This window comes from Myotis nattereri, assembly GCF_964212035.1.
Source record: "Myotis nattereri genome assembly, chromosome: 1".
Lineage (NCBI taxonomy): Eukaryota > Metazoa > Chordata > Mammalia > Chiroptera > Vespertilionidae > Myotis > Myotis nattereri.
Window position 1 is genome coordinate 111070606 of NC_138075.1, and position 17618 is coordinate 111088223.

The 17618-nt window shown below is 44.9% G+C and overlaps 1 long non-coding RNA gene across 1 annotated transcript in view; it reads left to right on the plus strand.

Moving 5' to 3' along the window:
• LOC308514626 overlaps positions 1-16587 on the plus strand; it is an 18958-nt gene extending 2371 nt beyond the window's left edge. The window contains exons 2-3 of the long non-coding RNA XR_013995601.1: positions 15065-15194; positions 15296-16587. This is a non-coding gene — a long non-coding RNA (uncharacterized lncRNA). The remainder of the gene's footprint in view (positions 1-15064; positions 15195-15295) is intronic.
• Positions 16588-17618: the final 1031 nt, after the last annotated feature.

The window sequence follows — 17618 nt, forward strand, 5'->3', positions numbered from 1 at the left end:
AATGGTCTTTATTATCCATAAATGAGTGAGATCATGTGGTATTTTTCTTTCATTGACTGGCTTATTTCACTTAGCATAATGCTCTCCAGTTCCATCCATCCTGTTGCAAATGGTAAGAGTTCCTTCTTTTTTACAGCAGCATAGTATTCCATTGTGTAGATGTACCACAGTTTTCTAATCCATTCGCCTGCTGATGGGCACTTAGGCTGTTTCCAAATCTTTGCTATGGTAAATTGTGCTGCTGTGAACATAGGGATGCATATATCCTTTATGATTGGTGTTTCTGGTTTCTTGGGATATATTCCTAGAAGAGGGATCACTGGGTCAAATGGGAGTTCCATTTTTAACTTTTTGAGGAAACTCCATACTGTCTTCCATAGTGGCTACACCAGTCTGTATTCCCACCAGCAGTGCACAAGTGTTCCCTTTTCTCCACATCCTCTCCAGCACTTGTCGTTTGTTGATTTGTTGATGATAGCCAGTCTGACAGGTGTGAGATGATACCTAATTGTTGTTTTGATTTGCATCTCTTAGATGATTAGTGACTTTGAGCACGTTTTCATATGTCTCTTGGCTTTCTGAATGTCCTCTTTTGAAAAGTGTCTATTTAGGTCCTTTGCTCATTTTTTGATTGGATTGTTTATCTTCCTTTTGTTAAGGTGTATGAGTTCCCTGTAAATGTTGGAGATTAAACCCTTATCGGTGATAACATTGGCAAATATGTTCTCCCATGCAGTGGGCTTTGTTGTTGTTTTGTTGATGGTTTCTTTTGCTGTGCAGAAGCTTTATATTTTGATGTAGTCCCATTTGTTTATTTTCTCTTTAGTTTCCAATGCCCTAGGAGCTGTATCGGTGAAGAAATTGCTTCAGCATATGTCTGAGATTTTGTTGCCTTTGGATTCCTCTAGTATTTTTATGGTTTCCCATCTTACATTTAAGTCCTTTATCCACTTTGAGTTTATTTTTGTGTATGGTGTAAGTTAGTGGTCTAGTTTCATTTTTCTGCATGTATCTGTCCAATTTCCCCAACACCATTTATTGAAGAGACTGTCTTGACTCCATTGTATGTTCTTGCCTCCTTTGTCAAATATTAATTGAGTGTATTGGTTGGGGCTGATTTCTGGGCTCTCTATTCTATTCCATTGATCTATATGTCTGTTCTTGTGCCAGTACCAGGCAGTTTTGAGAACAGTGGCTTTGTAATACAGCTTGATATCTGGTACTGAGATCCCACCTACTTTGTTCTTCTTTCTCAGGATGGCTGCAGCTATTCGGGATCTTTTTTCATTCCAGATAAATTTTTGGAGAGTTCGTTCTAGGTCTGTGAAATATGCTGTTGCTATTTTAATGGGAAGTGCGTTGAATTTATAGATTGCTTTGGATAGTATGGACATTTTAATGATGTTGATTCTACCAATCCATGAACATGGTATGTTTTTCTATCTGTTTATGTCTTCCTCTATCTCTTTTTTCAACATCCTGTAGTTTTCTGAGTAGAGGTCTTTTACCTCTTTAGTTAAGTTTATTCCTAGGTATTTTAATATTTTTGGTGCGATGGTAAATGGGATTGCTTTTTTAGTCTCTCTTTCTATAAGTTCACTATTGGTGTGTATAAAATGCCATAGATTTCTTGGTGTTAATTTTGTATCCTGCAACATTGCCAAATTCATTTATTAAGTCTAACTAGGGGCCCAGTGCACGAATTCGTGCACCGTAAAAGGAACTGTGGGCCGTGAGGCTGCGGTAGGCACAGGGTTGGGTCTTGGCCCAACCTCCGTGCCCCTGCCTGGCTCCTCCCACCATGGCCCCCAGTCCCCTGTCTGCTAGCAGCCCCGCTCTCACCCGCTGACAGCGGAGAGTGATTGTGGCTGGCGCAAGTGCCTGCAGTGGGTGTGAATGGCAGCTCTGGCACCAGCAGTCGGTTTGAGTGGGTGTGAACAGCAGATCCGGTGCCAGCAGTCGGAACCGGGATGCATAGGAGCAAAGAATTTTCAGTAACCACCAGAGGCTTGCCCCAATGACAGCGACTGGCACCCCACCTTGGTCTGGTGCCCCCACTTACCTGCTCCACATCCCCCCATGGCTGATGCCCGCCATGTTCCACATTCTGCTGCCTGCTGCCAACACCCTCCATGTTCCGCACGCGACCCCTGGTGGTCAGTGCACGTCATAGTGACTGGTTGTTTGGTTGTTCCACTGTTTGGCCCATTTGCATATTAGCCTTTTATTATATAGGATAGTTTTTTGATATACCCGTTTTGAGTAGAACTTGTGAAATCATAAGAGACATTGACTTCCTACACATTATATGTGGTTTCTATTCTGTATCTCTTGAGTCAACATAGCCTGGAAATATCCTGAGTGGATAAAATTAAACTCAGGGCTGTCTGCTGTGGGACAGGGGTCATTTGGAGCATTGTGTGTTATAACATAGAATGGCAAAATGGGAGATTCAGGAGAATGGGCCTAGCCCTGTTTGAACACTTTGGTGTCTAAGAAATCAAATTCTGAACGTCTCCCCTGGACTGCCTTCTGCCTTCCAACCTTGCTCCTGGGAACTGGAGAGCAGAAATCCCACTCGGGTGCGTATAAAACAGATAGAAAGACCCTGCCTTTAATCTGTCCACTGCAGATTGCCCTTCTACTTTGGGAACTCCTGGAGTCCACCTTGGGAGGAGACAGCCAGAATGGACATTCCTCAGGGATCCTGAACCCTTGCTCCCCTGCCAGCATTTGTTCACCCATCACACTGTGCTTTAGGATGAGCTGGTTCAGGTGACTTGAAGTATCCGCCTACCATTTAAATGCTCATAACCTAGCCAGCAGCCATTCAATACTGGTCCCTCACCTCTGCAGTGTGGGGTTTGGTTTCAGACTTCTGACAGGACTTCTGCAAGAAGCAACTTGTTTGGCTCAGGACACCAAGCCAGATGCAAAACCCGCTTACAGAAGATCACTGGGACTTGGAGGGTTAAGCCTACCCTCCCTCCCTCCTGCCTGCCCCCTGCAGTGCTGGCCTCAGCTGCTTGGAATCCCTGGGGTCCTGTAGGGCCCTCCTGCCAGCCAGATGGGCAGCAGCACCAGGAGAGGAGGAGGAGGTGAAGTGGAAACAGGCCTCAGAGTCCCCCCAGACAGGAGGGGAAGGGAAGAGGAGGAATGGAGGGAGTACAGAGGTAGGGAAGCCTCACTGGCCTAGAGTAGAGTAAAGAACTCTTCGAGAGCCAGGCAGGAGGCAGGGGCTGCCTCAGGGCTTTCCAGCAGTGGGGAGATCAGGGCATGGACCATTGTGCTCAGCAGGCCTCTAACTCTGAGCCAGCTCTTGGCATGAAACCCTACCCTATGCTGGCTCCTGCTCCTCTTTCTTTTTTCTTAATAAGGTCGAATCAGAGTGAGTCAGAGAAGCCAAGTTTCCTGTTAGGCTCTGTTTGAATAAACTGCTCTGAACACAGCTTGGGCCTCTGCACAGTCTCCTAAGGCCAGAGCTGCGGCCCTGCCAGCCCCCTGCTGAGACTGGAGACTTGGGGTCCCCAGGATGACAAAGCTAGGGTCCTCGCCTAGCCAAGCCTCTATGCTGGGAAACCAATTAAGCTGTCAGAGCTTCAGAGTCTTCATTTACAGCCTGGGGGTAATACCTTTCTTGTGGTCTATTGGGAAAATAAATGAGAAGATTATGAAAAGTACCCAGCATAGTACCAGACATATGGCCACTGTTTTCTTTCTTTTCTCTGGTCTGTGAGAGAAGGAAGGGGCTCATCTCTCAAGGGTGCCCTCCTCCGCTGCCTTTGTCCCTGTCTCTTTCCTGTTTTTACCTATCTTCAGCATCCTTCCTTGCCCAGTATGAACCTTGTGCAAGGCAGACACCTGCCCTGGGGACTGTCCTCTTTCCTCCTCTCCATTCCCTCGCTCTGACTTCCTTCTTCCTTCAATTGGGTTTCCCCAGGGCTCTGTGGCTGACAGGGCCCAGCATCTCTGTGAGCCCAGGGAAGCCTTTGTGATTCTACCTCTCCAAAAAGGGCAACACCTTACCTCAGTGGCTGGAGGTGTCCCAGCATCAATTGATTGAGGCCTGCACAATGGGGAACTGAGAAAGACCTGGACAGCTGTAGAGGGTACAGAGGTTGGGTCAAATGAGGGCTTTGAATCCCCAGGTTGGGCTGGCCCTGAGCTGTCTGGAGGTGAAGCAGGCAGGCAGCTCCTCTGGAGGCCTGCCCCTACAGGCCAGGATTTGCACCCACCTTTTTAAGACCCAGGCATGTGGTTAAGGCTTACTGCCAGTCCCTGGCACTAGAAACTGGTCACAGGGGACCTTGAAGAGACAGTGATACAGGGCTGAAAAAGCTTATTGACTATGCATGACTTTTAAGCACCTACTGTGTGCTCAGCTCTAGACTGGGCTGTCTGTTTCTGGGACTCCCTTGGAGTGGTCAGTGTCCCTTGCCCTTGTGATGGAAAATTTCCCAGGCTCTGAAAAATCTGTGGGGGAACAAGACCAGCAGAGAGTTTGAGGATCAGAGAAAGGATGGGCGCCATGACATGCCTTGCTGCTTTGCAGAGGAAAGGACCAGGAGACCCACTGTGGGTCAGAATGTTTCTGTGGTTGGGAAGGGGTGAGGCACACTCTGGTGCTCCTGCCCTATGTTTCTCACATTGGGCAGAGCTGGGTATCCTCTCCCATAATCACTAACTGCCGAGCTTAGGCCCTGACACCTGGGTGGGCAGCCCAGGAAAGGCCGTGGATAGTTTTTGTGCTGAATTGTGAATGGAAGCCCCAGCCACTCTGGAAAGTGGGCTGGAGGAAGTGCTGAGTGAGGTCTGGCAGCTGGCACAGAATTCGCTGACTCCGCAGGGAGAGGACCACCGAGTGACCACTGCCAGCTGGGCTCTGAGCCCACCCTTCCCCTGCAGCCACATCTAGTGCAATGGTCGGGAGATGGGGGGTTCAGTCCCCAGAGCCCAGGCAGCTGGGGCGGGGGCATGGAGGGGGCTGGGGATCTTTGGCTTGGAAGCATCTTTCTTTAGTGTTGGAACTTCAGAGAAGCCAGGAAGTGGGGGAGATGAGGTCAGAGACAGATGGGGTGAGAGGGGAAGGGAAGGAACCCAACCTTCTCTAGGACCCACTGGAATTCAGTGGCTCTGGCCACCTCCCACTCAGTTTTTCCTCCCAGCAAGGGCCTCTCTGGGCCCCTCCCCCATGGTTCTTGGGGAATTGGAAATACTGGCCCTAATAGAACAGTCTTGGCATCAAGGCATGGCTCTGTGGAGTCAGGAAGTGCCCCCTCAGCCCCCAGCCTAGCCAGCTTTTCCCCTTCCTGACTTTCTCCTCCTCTCAACAGGCAGCCATGGTATTGGGGCCTGCTTAATGATACATTCCTTGTTCCCATCCCCACCCCTTCCAGCCCCTGGGGGCTGGTAGATGCAGGGGAGGGTCATCATTGCAAGGTGGAGGAGAGGAAAACTCATTCTCATCCCCGCTGCTTGGTGGAGGCCGAAGCTGTTGCCTGGGGTCTCCTGGGTGGGAGAGCTGCTTAAGTCAAAGTGGTGGGGTGGAGCTCAGCCACTATGCAGTGGGGAGAAGGAGGTAACAGAGTCCCCTGCCCAAAGGAGTGTGCTGGCAAGACCAATGAAGATGCTCAGTCCCTTAGGCTACAGCTAGGCTAATCCTGGAGAACTAGCAGGGAAACTGAGATAGAAACCCTCTGGTTCTAAGGGAAGGCTCTTCTCTTTATTCTCTCCCCATCCCCTCTCTGCTTTTGTTTTCCTGCCTCTGTATTTAACTTTCTTTCTGGATCTCTAGATTTTTTTGTTTGTTTCTGTTTTCAGTACATCTGTTTATTCATTCATTATTTTTTCTGTCTGTCTCCCTCTGCTTCTGGGTCTTGCAGTCTCAGTTCTTCCACATCTTTCTTATTCCATCTGCTGATGTTTCTCCCAATTATCTCTTTACTTATCCACTCACTTCCTCTGTCAGCATGTTCCCTGGGCACCTGGCTGACTACAGGGTTACAAAGAGAAGCAAACCTGTGTAGTCCCCAAAGAGCTTGTAGGCTAGTGAGGGTGATAAAAATGAACAGAAGGAGCAGAGTGAGGAGCCCTGAGTGGAGGCAAAGACATTGTGCTGCCTCTTCATGACCTTTGAGAGACATTTCTATCTTCCTCAGTCTCTGTCCATCTGTCTGTCCCTTTCCATCTGTGACTTTCCTGGTGTCACCTTTGTGAGGTGGCTTGCTCTCCACTTTCTGGGGGACACATGCACTTTGCTTCTTTCCCTGTGGTGAGGGAGGCAGGTGGTCTGGGCAAGGATAGAGGTAGGTGGCAGAAGGAGCGTGGCCTTCAGGGCCAGTGCTGACAGACGTGTGCTAACGGCCATGCCTGGCACTGGGATTCTATTCAGGCATTTCTGGGTGAGATTAGATGAGTGCCATGGATATGGATTAGCTCCTATTGTATGCCATAGGACAAACAAAGTAAGGTTCTTTCTTGTACTTTAGTATAAGTGACCCCCACCTCCAGGAATCCTCTATGAATTCAGTTTTGCCCACATAGGGGCTAGAAGAGGAAGGGACCACAGCTTTAAATAGCTTTTCAATTCAGATTACAAATGAAATACATCAATGATAGGAAATTTAGAAAGGGTAACTGTCATGACCTACTTTTCTTTCTAGTATTCATATTGATCACAGGAGTGCCTGCCTAGCCAGATGAGGAGGTACTTAAGATTTTGTTCTCTTTAATTTTGTTCCCATTGTCTGGGCGGTGGGGAACTGGCTCAGGCAAGGCTCCAGCCTCAGCTCCCCTCCTACTGGGCCTGGATATGAGCCAATAGTCAGATCTTGAGTTTTCACTCTGACAGGTGAAACTCAGGTCTAAATTGGGACATCTTGACCCAGTGGTTGAGATGGGAAGGTACAGCGGTGGGGTTGCCTTATTGCCTTCTATCAAGGGCTCCAGCCGCTTCCTTCCTGTGGTAGGAAGGACCAGACTTTCTCTGACCATGAAAGGTTGGTAGCAAACTCCCTATGGAGCAGTTGGTGGCTACAACTTATGTCTGCAGGACCAAGAGGGACTCCAGGGGCTTCTTTGATTCCAGAAGAAACATCTGGCAACTTAAATTTAAAAAAATAACTTATTTTTAAAATTTTATTTATTGATTAGAGAGAGAGAAACATCGATTTATTATTCTGCTTATTTATGCATTCATTGGTTGATTCCTGTATGTGCCCTGACTGGGGGTTGAATCTGAAACCTTGGTATATTGGGATGATGCTCTAACCAACTGAGCTACCTGACCAGGGCCTTAAAAGTTTTACTGTAACATACATATAGAAAAGTGCACAAAGTATACAGCTTGATGAATGATTCCAACATGACTACTCCTGTGGAACTACCACCCAGCTGAAGAAATGGAACATCACAGCTGCTGGCATCTTCTAACTGGAAGCTCCTTGAAGTTCTGCCTATGCCAGCACCTGGCTACACTGAAAACTATTTTTCTTCAACCAGATTTTAAATGACTGAGTTATGTGGATAATCATAATATAATTAAAGCCTCCCTTTGATTTCATTTTACTTTCTTTGCTCTTATAAATGACACTGTAATCTTCATGTCTACCTATGCTACATAGGAATCTCAGAGGGCCTGGTTTGGTTCCAGCCATTATTTGTGATCTGTGTGACTCACTGTGCCTTTTTTCTTTCTGCAAAACGGGAACAATGATAAGGATTTAAATGAGGTGACATAGCTCCCACCACCTCTCTGGGCCTTCACCTCACTATTGTCTGTGTCCATGGATTATGCATGTATGCATGTACATTTTTTAGTTAATCTCTTCCTACCCACACCTCCCCCCTCAGATTCATTAGTCTGTTGCATGCTTCCATATCTCTAGTTCTATTTTGCACTTGGATTTGTTCATTAGAGTCCACATACAAGTGAGATCATGTGATACTTGTCTTTCTCTGACTGGCTTAATTCGCTTAGCATAATACTCTCCAGGTCCCTCCATGCTGTCTCAAAAGGTAAGATATCCTTCTTTTGTACAGCTGGATGGTATTCCTTTGTGTAAATGTGCCACAGCTCCTCCCACCCCCGTGTGCCCTTTCTAAACTCATATCTGCATGAGAGTAGGTCTGTTATTAGCACCAGCCTCTCTGCTCCCAATGACTGACTGACTGGCCTTCCCCTCTTTTAATCTGTGCACCATTCTGCCCCCTTAGCCTTTAAACTGGAGGGCTAGAGAGGACTGGTTTACACGATCAGTTCAGTACACTTGGTAGTGTGAACAGAGAACAGAAGCTGTAGACAGTGAAAGTGATTTACATCTTTTTCTCTGTTTTTCTTGAGCCACTGTATACACCACAGCATTTTTATCCAATCATCTACTGATGGGTACTTGGGCTGTTTCCAGAGTTTAGGTATTGTAAATAACGCTGCCATGAACATAAGGGTGCATACATTTCTGATTGGTGTTTTGGGATTCTTAGGATATTCCTAGAAGTGGGATCACTGGATCAAACGGGAGTTCCATTTTTAATTTTTTGAGGAAACTCCATACTGTTTTCCACAGTGGCTACACCAGTCTGCATTCCCACCAGAGTGTGCTAGAGTTCCCTTTTCTCCACATCCTCGCCAACATTTGTTGTTGATTTGTTGATGATAACCATTCTGGCAAGTATGAGGTGATATCTCATTGTCCTTTTAATTTGCATCTCTTAGATGATTAGTGACTTTGAGCATTTTTTAATATGTCTCTTGGCCATCTGTATGTTCTCTTTAGAGAAGTGGCTACTTAGTTCTGTGCCCATTTTTTAATTGGATTGTCTTCCTTTTGTTAAGTTGTATTAGTTCTTTATATATTTTGGAAATTAACCCCTTATCCGATGTATCATTGGCAAATATGTTCTCTCATATAGTGGGATCCCTTTTCATTTGTTTGAAGGTTTATTTTGCTGGGCAGAAGTTTTTTTATTTTGATGTAGTCCCATTTATTTATTTTTGTCTTAGTTTCCCTTGCCCTAGGAGATGTATCTGTAAACATATTGCTACGAGAGATGTCTGAGATTTTGCTGCCTGCCTGTGATTTCTTCTAGGATTTTTACGGTTTCATAACTTACATTTAAGTCTTTTATCCATTTTGAGTTTAGTTTTGTGTATAGTGTAAGTTGGTGGTCTAGTTTTCCATTTTTTGCATGTACCTGTCTAGTTTTCCCAACACCATTTATTGAAGGACTGTCTTTACTCCATTGTATGCTCTTGCCTCCTTTGTCAACTATTAATTGAGTGTAATGGCTGGGTCATTTCTGGGTTCTCTGTTCTGTTCTATTGATCTATATGCCTGTTCTTGTGCCAGTACCAGGCTGTTTTGATTACAATGGCTTTGTACTATAATTTGATATCTGGTATTGTGATCCTTCCAACCTTGTTCTTCTTTGTCAAGATTGCTGTGGCTATTCAGGTCTTTTTTGATTCCATATACATTCTTGGAGTATTTGCTTTAGATCTGTGAAATATGCCATTGTTATTTTAATAAAGATTGTGTTGCATCTATAGATTACTTTGGGTAGTATGGACATTTTAATGATCCAATCCACAGTATGTCCTTCCATTTGTTTGTATCATCCTCTGTTTCTTTTTTTTCAATGTCCTGTAGTTTTCTGAGTATAGGCCTTTGACCTCTTTGTCCAAGGTATCTTTTTTTTTAAAATTAATAAATCTTTATTGTTCATATTATTACAGACGTTCCTCTTTTTCCCCCCATAGCTCTCCTCCACCTGGTTCCCACCCCACCCCATGCCCTTACCCCCTGCCACTGTCCTCATCCATAGGTGTAAGATTTTTGTTCAATCTCTTCCTGCACCCCCCATACCCCCTTACCCCCAAGAATTGTCAGTCCCTTTCTATGCCCCTGATTCTATTATATTCACCAGTTTATTCTGACTTAATTTTTAGGTTCACTTGTTGATAGGTATTTATTTGTTGTCACTTTGTTGTTCATAAATTTTATCTTTACCTTTTTCTTCTTCTTCCTCTTCTTAAAGAATATCCTTCAGCATTTCCTATAACCCTGGTTTGGTGGTGATGAACTCCTGTAGCTTTTTCTTGTCTGTGAAGCTCTTTATCTGACCTTCAATTCTACATGATAGCTTTGCTGGGTAGAGTAATCTTGGTTGTAGGTTCTTGCTATTCATCACTTTGAATATTTCTTGCCACTCCCTTCTGGCCTGCATGGTTTCTGTTGAGAAATCAGCTGACAGTTGTATGGGTATGCCCTTGTAGGTAACTAACTGTTTTTTCTCTTGCTGCTTTTAAGATTTTCTCTTCGTCTTTTGCTCTTGGCATTTTAATTATGATGTGTCTTGGTGTGGTCCTCTTTGGATTCCTCTTGTTTGGGGTTCTCTTTGCTTCCTGGATTTGTAAGTCTATTTCTTTCACCAGGTAGGGGAAGTTTTCTGTCATGATTTCTTCTAATAGGCTTTCAGTATCTTGCTCTCTCTCTTCTTCTGGCACCCCAATAATTTGGATGTTGGTACATTTGAAGTTGTCCCAGAGGCTCCTTACACTATCTTCATATTTTTGGATTCTTTTTTCATTTTGCTTTTCCGGATGGGTGTTTTTTGCTTCTTCATATTTCAAATCTTTGACTTGATTCTTGGGATCCTCTAGTCTTCTGTTGGATCTCTGTATATTATTTTTAATTTCAGTCAGTGTATGTTTAATTTCTGACTGGTCCTTTTCCATTTTTTTTGGCATTCTCATTAAGATCCTTGAAGGTCTCACTAAGTTCCTTGGAGGTTCATAGAAGATTCTTGAGTAACCTTATAACTGCGGTTTTGAACTCTATGTCCTCCATTAGTTTGCTTTCCTCCATTTCTTTCATTTGTGATATGTTTCTTTGTCTTCGCATTTTTGGCTGACTGAGAGTCCCGCTGTGTCTATTGTGGAAGAACTGCTGTGCTGGAGACACCCTTATGGGGCAGGACTTGCTTCAGTGAGGCTTTGGTGCTCCCTGAGTCTGCTTCTTGAGTGTGTCCCTTATGGATGTGAAGAGTTGAAATCTGGTATCTGACCAGGGGTACCCTGGCTCCTGGATCTCCAAGTCAACCACTGTGTGAGTCCACACAGCAGGAGCTACAGCAATACCAGCAGATTTCTCCTCTTTGTTTGGGGTTTGGAAGTTTTGGAGCTCTCTGACTCAACTGCAGTTTTTTAGGTTAGGCTGCAAAAGCGCAGGTAATTCCTTTGCGCCACTGTGCACAGTTTGGGTGGGGATGTAAATTGAGTGGGGTGGGGTCTCAGAGAATCACCAGGGTGGAGCAAACAGCAATGGCTGTTGTCAGCCTCTTTGCGATTCCGCGCGTCTCCCGCGACTCCATGTCTCTGTGTCCGGAGTCCCTCTGTGTCCCCGAGTCCTGCGCCCCCACAGTAACAATGATCCCTGCGAGCAGCTTTGCGAGAAAGCCACCCTCGCTTTCTGACCTGCTGCAAGACAGTCAGTTTCTCCTCATAGGAGTCTGGGACCCCAGAATCTCGCCTTAAACGAGCTCAGTGCATTCGAGAGCTTGTATCTCCTTCCAATTGAAAAAAAACCACACATCCAGGTGCAGCCCGCCTTGTGTGCCCTTTGTACCTCTGTTCTTGGCACCTCTGCCCCTCCTACCCGTTCTTAATGCGCTTCTTTCTTTCCTTCTAGTTGTAGAACTTCCACTCGGCCAGCTTTCACGTGGTTCTGGATGATAGCTGTTTTGTCTTATAGTTGTAGTTTCAATGTTGTTGTGGGGGGCAGCACGTACAGGTTTGGACCTTATGCCGCCATCTTGGTTTCCCAAGGTATCTTTTTTATTGTTGTTGCAATGGTAAATGGAATAGTTTTTTTTAGTTTCTCTTCCTGAGAGTTCATTATTGGTATATAAAAATGCCATCTATTTCTGGTTGTTAATTTTGTATCCTGTTACTTTACTGAATTTATTAAATCAAGTAGTTTTTTGTGGAGTCTTTAGGGTTTTCTAGGTACAGTGTCATGTCATCTGAAAATAATGATAGTTTCACTTCTTCCTTTCCAAATTTGATGCCTTTTTTTTTCTCCTTTTTTCTTTTTTTTTCCACTGTGGCTAGGACTTTCAGTATGATGTTGAATAAGAGTAATGAAAGCGGACATCCCTGTCTTGTTCATGTTCTTAAGGGAAATGCTTGTAGTTTTTGCCCATTGTCAAGATTGCTATGAGAGTCTGATGTTGCATTGAGTCTGGTGTTGGCTGTAGGGTAATCATATATGGGCTTTATTATATGAGGTATGATCCCTCTATTCCCATTTTGCTGAGAATTTTTACCAAAAATGGGTGCTGGATTTTGTTGAGTGCTTTTTCTGCATCTATTGGTATGATCATATGGTTTTCATATTTCATTTTGTTTACATGATGTATCACATTTATTTATTTGCAAATATTGTACCTGCTTTGCATCCTTGGGGTAAATTCCACTTGGTCATGGTGAATAATCTTTTTAATACATTGCTGGATCAAATTTGCTAATATTTTGTTGAGGATTTTTGTGGAGAGCAGCTATGTGGGAAACTGTTTATTGCCTTCACTATCTGATAAGCGTAGACAGAGACCCCCCCCCTCCCCCCCAAGACTGGGTGCCTTTGAAGCCCTAGCAAAGGTCGGAGCTAGACGCCACCTCTGTTTGTCCAGACAGTGGTAGCTGAAACTACTTCCCCATTTATTATTATGTAAATCCTTGCTGATGGGCTAGTCTGCCTGTTACTGGGGGGTCGCCTGCCTAAGGGCTCTGCTATGGGTGCATCCCAGATCAATAAAAGCTTGGTGAGGCCTGAGCATGGGTGGAAGTCCTTCCCCTTGAGTTGGACTTGCCCACCTGGCCCCCCAATATTTCCAATTATCTTGTGCAATTTCTCTTTCATTTGTGTGTGGCTCCGCTTCCAGGTCCTGAACCCTGATCCATGTGGGACGTGGGAAGGAAACACTCAACACAGCTACAGTGTTTGGACAGGGTCAAGCTTTGGACTAATGAGAGGGCACAGTCCTCTCATTGCCACGTGCAAGTCCCAGTTTGGAGGGCAGAGCCCTCCCAGCATAATTGTAGCCAACAGCTATAGTTGTAAGCTTGAACCTATGGTCTGCACACATGGCCCCACATGCCTGAGTAATATGGGCTTGTTAGAGTTCAGGTGCATGTAATTGAGTAGAATCAAAACACACGAGAATGCTGTAAACATCTTGACCACTCCCTTACTTTGCCTTGTGAAATCTGGCTATAAAATAAAGACATGGCTTGTAGTCCGTGGTGCTGTCTCTCCAACTGAGAGGGCAGTGTCCCACTGAGACCCAGCTTTCTTCTCTTGTCTGTCTTTTCTAATCCTTCACTGCTCCTACTCGGGCTCACTGAACCTGGCTGAGCTGGCGCAGCACAAAAGGCACCCAATCTGGGGCTGAGTATGCCATGGCCGTGCCAGCTCGCCACATAATGGCGCTTGAACAGGGACTGAGTTCTGGGAACAGGGACTGAGTTCTGGAAACAGGAACTGAGTTCTGGGGAATAGGGACTGAGTACGAGGGAACTATACTTGGAAGGTGAAAGGAGGCTCCAGTGAGGCACACGCAGAAATCAAAAATAGAAAAATAAAAGGAAAAACTGAAAGCAAAAGTAAGGTAAGGAGCCGAGGTTTGGTAGTAGCTCGGTGTAAAACTTGGGGAATTCAGGGTCCTAGGAAGGGGATCCCTAAAAACAATGCTTATTGGAGTATTTTTAAATTTCTTAGGTAGAAACAAGCAGTAGAAAATAAGTCTATTCTTGTTTATGTTGTAAGTTGGTGGTCTAGTTTTCTTTTCTTTTTCTTTCTTCCTTCCTTTCTTTCTTTTTCTTTCTTTTCTTTTCTTCCTTCCGTTCCCTTCCCTTCCCTCCCCTCCCCTCCCCTCCCCTCCCCTTCCCTTCCTTTCCCTTCCCTTTTGCATGTTCCTGTCTAATTTTCCTAGCACCATTTATTGAAGAGACTGTCTTTACTCCATTGCCTGCTCTTGCCTCCTTTGTCAAATATTATTTGAGCATAATGGCTTGGTTCTGAGTTACCTGTTCTGTTCCATTGATTTATATGCCTGTTCTTTTGTCAGTATCAGGCTGTTTTGAGACAAGTGGATTTGTAGTATAACTTGATATGTGGTATTGTGATTCCTCCCACTGTTCTATTTTATCAAGATTGCTGAGGCTATTTGCGGTCTGTTTTTGGTTTCATACAAATTTTTGGTAGTTTTACTTGTTTATATATATTGATTTCAGAGAGGAAGAGAGAGGGAAAAAGAGATGGAAACATCAATGATGAGAGAGAAAATCATTGATGGGCTGCATACTGCATGCCCCCTTCTGGGGATTGAGCCTACAACCCAGGCATGTTCCCTGACCAGGAATCGAACTAGTGACCTCTTGGTTCATAGGTTGACACTCAACCACTGAGCTACCCAGCCTGGGCTTTATTTAACTCTTTATTTTATCTTCATGTGTGGGAAGAGATAAGACCATAAATTTAAAACAAATTAAACAACTATCCCAACATGAATCATAAAAGAATTCATTATTTCCTGGTGATCTGAAAGGCCATTTTATCATATACTGAGTATTTTTGTGTTTGGCTGAGCTTTCTATTCTATTCTATTCTACTGACCTATCAGATAATCTTACACTGGTATTGTTCTATTTTAATTATTATGACAAGTCCCCTTTATTTTAAAAAATATTCTTTGCTATTGTCATGTAGATGAACTCTAGGTTTTATTCTAAATCAACAAAAATGAAATAAAAACCCCCTCTGGGTTTGAAGCTTAAAAAAACAACAAGAATGTGCCGTGCATAAAGCAAAGGATTCCAGAAAAAAAAACAAATTTGCCTTGGCTTTAATGCAGTTGAATCACTTTAGCTATTCAGCAAGCAACCAATGTAGGATGATGCCCGTATATATTTTTTAAAGGTGGTTTTATTCTTTCTTTCCCCATGTCACCATTTTAAAATCTGAAAATGAAGGCTCTATTACCAACACTAAAACTTTATCATTTATAGCCCCTAGGTGCATAGGATTGGATCAAACCACGTGTGTTCTATTTCTTGTGTTGCCCTATTACTACGCCTGAAGACCCAAGTTTGCTTTAGCTACAGCATAGGGACTGAGACCTGCTTCAGCTGAACGGAGGTGAGGTGCATTTTCAGTGAAGGGCTTATTTGTTTCTGTTACTTTTCTGCAAACTTTTCTTTTCTTTCTTTCTTTTTTCCCCAAAATTTTCTTCAAAGCAGCAGGTCTCAGGAGCACACAAAACAACTGTACTAAAGCCTTATTCATAGGCTTTCCCCTGGAAAAGCTCTTACCTAAAGATAAAGCAAATTGGAGGAAACTAAGATGGCGGCATAGATAAACACCGGGAAATAGTCGCCTCCCACAACAATTGAGAAATATCCCAAAGGACGGAGCAAACACCGCCCAGAACAACAGGAAGGCTGGCTGAGTGTAATTTCTACAACTAGAAGAAAAGAAAAGCACGCTGAGAGCCAGAGGAGCTGCGGAGGCTGAGTGCAGAGGTACGGCGGCGGCTCGCGCGCGCGAAAAGGGGGTGGCACCTGAGGACGCGGCTGTCTTTTTGAATCACAAGCTCCCGACTGCTCTGAACTCCGGTTCTGGGAAGTCTCTGGGGACCCAGGCCTCATACGGGGAGAGGCTGCTCTGTCAGGCGGCAGCGGGCGAACTTGAGGGCGGATTTCCCTCAGAGGTGCTTGCAGCCGTTACCGGGACACTGAGACGCGCGACTCCGGGCACGGAGAATCAGCCATAGCTTCTTTCTCGCCCTTTTGACTCCCTGAGACCCCGCCCCACCCAGGCTGCGGCAGAGGCTTTTGCATATGAATGTACCTAACTACAGCCCAGCCAAGCAGACCCGGAACTTCCAAGAGAAGGCCCAAGGCCCCGCAGCGGCTTGCATTGCTTCACAGCTGAGCCTCTTCGTGGCGGCTCCGGCTGTGTGGCCTCAGGCAGGGGCTGAATTAGCACCTCCTTAGATCCAGGAGCCACTGTACCCAGTGGTCAGAGGGGGACCATTCTCCCACTTCAGACACAGCTGCTTCCCACAGACAATTGGCCTGGAGGTCAATTCCTCCCAGTGATCCTACAACAACCAAGGCACCAAGAGTGCACCAAGAGTGTCCACCCCAGGTAACTGGGGAGGCTGAGCCACTGGGCCCTACAGGACACCTGGCGCGCAGGGCCACTCTATCAACACAGGGAAGCAGCCAAAATGCGGAGACAAAGAAACAGGTCACAATTGGCAGAAACGGAGGAGGCCAGACAACTGGATATAGAGTTCAAGGCCACGTTTATAAGGTTTGTCAAGAATTTTATGGAAACCGCCGATAAATTTAATGAATCCCTCAAGGAGTATAGTGAGACCATGGAGGACATGAAAAAGGACCAACTAGAAATTAAGCATACACTGACTGAAATAAAGAATAATTTACAGAGATCCAACAGCAGACAAGAGGATCCCAAGAATCAAGTCAAAGATTTGAAATGCAAAGAAACAAAAAATACCCAACCGAAAAAGAAAAGAGATTCAAAAAATATGAAGATAGTGTAAGGAACCTCTGGGACAACTTCAAGCGTACCGACATCAGAATTATAGGGGTACCAGAAGGAGAGAGAGGGCAAGATATTGAAAACCTTTTTGAAGAAATAATGACAGAAAACTTCCCCCACCTGGTGAAAGAAATGGACCTACAAGTCCAGGAAGCGCAGAGAACCCCAAACAAAAGGAATCCAAAGAGGACCACACCAAGACACATCATAATTAAAATGCCAAGAGCAAAAGATAAAGAGAGAATCTTAAAAGCAGCAAGAGAAAGACAGTCAGTTACCTACAAGGGAGTACCCATCCGACTGTCAGCTGATTTCTCAACAGAAACCATGCAGGCCAGAAGAGAGTGGCAAGAAATATTCAAAGAGATGAATAGCAAGAACCTGCAACCAAGATTACTTTATCCAGCAAAGCTATCATTCAGAATGGAAGGTCAGATAAAGAGCTTCACGGATAAGAAAAAGCTAAAGGAGTTCATCTCCACCAAACCAGCATTATATGAAATGCTGAAAGGTATTCTTTAATAAGAGGAAGAAGAAAAAGGAACTCTTACCATTTGCCACAGCATGGATGGAACTGGAGAGCGGATAAATACCACAAGATCTCACTTATTTGTGGAATATAATGAACAACATAAACTGATGAACAAGGACTGATCCAGAGACGGAGAGGCTTTGATTGGACTGTCGGGCCTTGGAGGGAAGGTAGGGGAGGGTGGGGGCAAGGGGGAAAGATCAACCAGAGGACTTATATGCAAGCATATAGGCCTAACCAATGGACATGGACAACGGGGGGGGGGGGGTGAGCGGGGGGGGGGCGGTAGAGGGTACACATATGTAATATCTTAATCAATAAAAAAATATTTAAAAAAAAAAGATAAAGCAAATTGATAAACTGAAGGTACCTTTCTTATTATTCCATGGGGGTGGGGAATGTGCAGAGCTCTGTGTATATACATATTCATGCCCACCAAATTGTTGCTGCAGTGGGGGTTG